This window comes from Strongylocentrotus purpuratus, unplaced genomic scaffold (assembly GCF_000002235.5).
Source record: "Strongylocentrotus purpuratus isolate Spur 01 unplaced genomic scaffold, Spur_5.0 spur5_contig_326, whole genome shotgun sequence".
NCBI classification, from domain to species: domain Eukaryota; kingdom Metazoa; phylum Echinodermata; class Echinoidea; order Camarodonta; family Strongylocentrotidae; genus Strongylocentrotus; species Strongylocentrotus purpuratus.
The window spans coordinates 2767-7961 of record NW_022144981.1 but is presented as its reverse complement, the minus strand read 5'-3'; the positions used below and the strand labels follow the sequence as shown (position 1 = coordinate 7961).

The window sequence follows — 5195 nt, the reverse complement described above, 5'->3', positions numbered from 1 at the left end:
AATAAGAAAAGATCAAACCATGCTGAATGTACTTTGTTTACATTTGTATGTTGCATCCTGCTTATGCTTTAATCAAGAAATGGTTTCAAACAACGAGCACATTCTAAACCACTGTCCTAAACTATACAGAACAAACAGACATCATTGTCATTTGCGTTTAAAAGTTTTTCCTTTTCCACTGAAGTTTCTGGTGATGGAATATCAATATATTTGTCTGTGAAAATGAATATGGTTGGTGGTTGATGATGATTGTTTTACCTGACTGCTAAGAAAGCAGTCAGCATGTTTATGCTTGTAAGAAGGCAACCAGGGGACAGACGCTTTTCCGAGGGACATGGTAATGAGGATTAATGCCTTGCCAAAGGGTACGAGCGCATTGATTTGCTTTCGAACCCAAGAACTCTCGGTATGAAACCACTGCTATATAAGCCAGCGGGCTTCCTCGAATAGAATGATGACATTTTGTCAAAGTCATATTGATACTGACCTTGTGATGTACTTGAAACCTTTTGTTCCGCCTTGAGTCTGTTCTGTTGTCCTAAGATGCTTGGCTATGTCAATGTGGTGTAGACATCTGAAACCCTTTCCTTCCGATAGGTCATACATCCTTACCTACATGAAATGGAATTTTATTTCTTTACTTTATCAACAAATTTGAAGAAAATAACAAAAATTTCATAAAAAAACATTCAGCTATACGATGAGCACTGCATGACTAAACAAATTTATATTTAGTACTAACATTCATCAATTTCTCATTCAAGTTTGCTTTTCTGGTGTGAAAAATTTGGGTTTACATAAAGATTAAGCATGATTTAATCACTATATTGTATCTTTATGCAAAAAATTTAAACAATATCTTAAAGCCTGTCTGCACTATGGGCCAGAAGGGATTAGACCACACAGAGAGGGTCACTGACAGGTGACTATCTCATCAACTCAGGTCTCAATTAACATATATACGAAAAAGATGATCATGGGGGACCCAATAGTCACCGATAAGGCATTGTTTTATATAAAAAGGAGCAAGTAGCTACAAGTAGTACAGTGGGGCTTTAAACAATTAATTTGTCTATGTTTTGCAATTATGAAAGCAAGAGATTATCGATACCTGTCCGTCTGTTGTACCCAGGGCTACACATTGAGAATATGGATCAATGGCAAGACAGAGGAATGGAGAAGCTGCGAAGAAGAAAGAGAAAGAAGGCAGTTTTTATCAACCGGCCTGCCCATATGTTGAGTTATAATGTCCAATATATTTGGACTAATAACATCCCCTCAGTGCCTGAAACACAAACAGGGCACGTATGATAAAAGGATTATTGTGTTTGAACAATTGTTCATATTTGAAAAACAACTTAAATTTAACTATGCACTTGTTGATAACGCCTGTTTTTAAAATGAAAAGCAATGTATATGTTGAGATCTTTATGAGGTACATCAATGGTATAAAATATTATACAAATAATGAATGGTTATGAGTTCAATGGTGCGAATATTTTCATGAGTTGAAAGATTAACATTCTATTCAAACGAGGCGTCAGCCGAGTTGAATAGAATTAATGTTAATCTTTCAACGAATGAAATATATCGCACCATGAACGAAGAAAACATTCATTATTTGTTTTTACAACATCGAAGAAGATCTAATAGAACGTTAATCAACAAATTATGCTTTACTCTTTATATTAAAGATAATTCAGTTGGATTCAAGCCTTCTCGATTACATTCAGATTGCCTTCGCGTCAGATACACGCAAGGGATACGCGCGGAGCGCACGGCAGAGAGGTACGCAGTCTGCATATAACCAAAAATGCACGGCGCATATAACCAAAAATGCCCCCGTGCAATATACCATCTATTGAATATCATGTGACCAACAATCCTCCAATCAAATGACAGGGATCCATGTAGGTGTTGTATAAAATGATATAGGTGGCATGAGACTTAACCTATTAAAAAAAATGGTTTTAAAAAAAAAGACATACTGACAAAAAACATATTCAGCATCATTTTCAATTAATCAACAGCAGGGGCTACATTACTCAAAAAGTTTCAGCTTACAAACCTGATATAATGCTTGACTGGTATATGAGACACTGTGTCGCAATATCCCAAACCTGTTTAGATCAAAACGGAGAAAGAACAGAAGAAATTTGTCAGTCAACATTGAATATTTCTAACAAAAATAGTTTTTCAGCTTGAATCTCTTAATTCTTTACTACCTAGCTAGCTTTCTTTTAAAGTGTAGGCCAATATTTCTCAGACATTTCTTGATTTGCAATAAGAATAACAACATAACTTCATATCCTTATCAGCTTGTTAGCAATTCAAAAACTCATCTCAAACTTTCTTTTCAATTAAATGCCCTCAAACGGTTGAAATTATCATAAGATGATATCTTTTTCTGGTTAAACTCAGTGGCGAAGTGTAAGACTAACCTTGAGGGGCATTGGCACCATGGAGGGCACAGGTCTCATGCGAGAAATGGCCCTCTCATTAGAGGGATGGGGTGGGAGGGGATCCTATCGTCTTTTTTTCCTTTTCCAATTCTCTCTCTTTCTCTTTTTCCTTCTTTTTTCTACATTCTCTAATGGGGAGGAGGTGCCCCTTTGCACCCCTGTAGCTATACCACTGGTTAAAATTCTCTCTAAAAAAAAAAATAATAATAACAAATTTAAAAAAAAATAAAATAAAAAAATAAATAATAATAACAAAATTAAAAAAAAAAAAAATTAAAATAAATAATAATAAATTTCTTTGTCTGTGGACAGAGACTTACTTTGAATGTCCTATCTTCAGAAGCTGATACCACGGTGTCCGTGAATGCGGGCAAAACTCTCACAGGTCACAGGAGCTGTGTGACCTTCTAACCTCAGGTCAGTCTCTCTTTCTAAATATATAAGAAGATGAAATATCCAATTTGATATCTACAGTAATTTATAGAGTGAACCCTCCCAAATGGGGTCTTCTGGGTACTTACCCAAGGAAGGATCAATTACTCTTATTTGGGAAAAAAATATTCTGACAAAATTACATTTTTTCTTTTACATATTCTATATTTAGAGGGTAAATATAGGTTTACAGAATAACTGAAGATGTCTAAAATCTGGGGATGTCTCACAATGAACGTACAGTGAATTCTTCTATCTTTCTGATTAGTCTTGGACCCTCTTTCATAAAACTTGTCATCCAATAACATGTAAATTTCTTTGGCAATTTTGTTTTCAGCCAATCAAATGCCACGATTTCAGTAGGTTATAACTGTTATTGGAACTTGTTACTGATAACAATTTCATGAAAAAGGGCTCTGCTCTGTATATATAGTAGTCAGAGAGGAAAAGGCCCAGCTAACTCATATAACTAACATGGAATATCCAGATTCTCATTCTATTCTTTTTCTTTTGACTTTCTTTCTTTACAAAAGTTAAAAAGAGACTAAAATAAATCCATCGGTGCAAGATTCAGCTACCCGATGAAGTCAATAATCATGCAGAGATCATGTCATCTCCTGGGACCAGAAGAGCGTTATCTCTGTGTTAAAGGTACTATGTCCCATTTGCAGGCCAAAAAAAATGAAAAGGTAAATTCCAATGGCATTTGAAAGATAATACTTATTTAGAACTTCCCTAAAGGAAAGTGGGGCTTGAAAAAGTCTTCACGTGGGAAAATAATGACTATTAGTTGTCAATCGACTTAGGAGCTATAGAGCCAATAAGTATAGTCTTGATTTTCAGACCATTGTACCGAACGGTCATACTTTTTATGCTGCGCAAAGATTCAATCAGTTAAATTTTGTCCATCACAAGAAGTGGGTTATTAATGTAGACAAAAAGCTCATGTACGTTATTAACAGAGAAGAAAAAAAGCCAGTCAGTCACTCAATAGTGTCTGACAGTGAAGTCTAGCAAGTAAACGGGTTTCCTTGCATAATTTGAATATTAGGACACTGCTAACGTTTAAATTTCACAGATAGGACATACATGACATATTCATAATTCCTGCAAAGTTCTACAGAATTTGATGTTGGCTGCAAAAGGACATAGTATCTTTAACTCATGTACTTTAACACAGAGATAATGCCCTATGGCTCCCGGAAGGCATGATCTCCTGGTGGCCATAAGGATGTTATCTCTGTGTTAAAGTACGTCCACAGTGACAGATGACAATGCTTTTCAATCATATGCACCCTGCCCCTGGAACATCTGTAAGCACCCACACTAGACACCTTTAACAAACACTTGAAGATGCATTTATTTAACTGATTTTCCCACCTTCATATCTTGTATAGCGCTAGTGGTTAAGTCGCCGGACTGTCGATCACAAAGTCCGCGGTTCGAGACCCGCCGCAGCACTATTGTACTTTGGCAAGACATTGATCTACATTGTGCCACACTCAACCCAGGTGATGTAAATGGGTACCTGGCAGGAATTAATTATTTGAAATGCTAGAACGCCGTAATGGCAGCACAGCTGAAGCTGGGTAATAATCTCCAAGTTTGGAAGCGCTTAGTGATTGTAATAAGCGCTATATAAAACTGAGTATTATCATTACTATAATTTTGTGAGAGCGCTATAAAATGAACATATTATTATTATCATTATTAAAATCATTCTTACCTGAGCATCAAGGATTAGAACTTCATTCTCCACACAGAGGGCTACTAGATTGTCATCTGGATTGAAAGCAACATACTGAGGTTCATCATAGTTGGTGCCAATGATAGTGCCTCGTATCTGCTGACCTGGATTAATGTTTATAAAGTGGGAATTCATTAGTAAGTGCTCTTTTATTAGAAGATGATTTTCATGGTCCCCAACGTCATGACAAGTTCCCACTTTTAACAACTACACAATGGAACAGCCCCTATATGCAAATCAATCACATTTTTTACTACTTCACTACTAGAGAAACAATGCAAGATACCCAACACCTTTTAAATATAATTTTTCAATCACATCATTTCTTTGTTTATTAAGTGTATGATTAGAATTATTCAGTCTGGAAGAAAAACACAGTAACACTTTGTTTTCTTATAGACATCAGCATCTGTTTATATCAGAGCCTGATCAGTTTAAGTGTTGGCATTGGTCTATCTTCAAGACACGTGCACAATTTATGCATTATTATTAATTTATTTATTTATTAGTCTATTTTAGTAGGGTGGCTCCATCAGTAGTTTCTGTGGAGGCCC

General features: G+C 35.8%; 1 non-coding gene across 1 annotated transcript; it reads right to left on the bottom strand.

The window, feature by feature from the left end:
* Nucleotides 1–492: 492 nt before the first annotated feature.
* LOC100888253 lies at nt 493–4745 on the bottom strand. Its single transcript, XR_004064004.1, has 5 exons — nt 4621–4745; nt 2783–2893; nt 2069–2120; nt 1112–1182; nt 493–612 (listed from the first exon to the last, which is right to left on the bottom strand). It is a non-coding gene; the product is annotated as an uncharacterized LOC100888253 (transcript).
* Nucleotides 4746–5195: the final 450 nt, after the last annotated feature.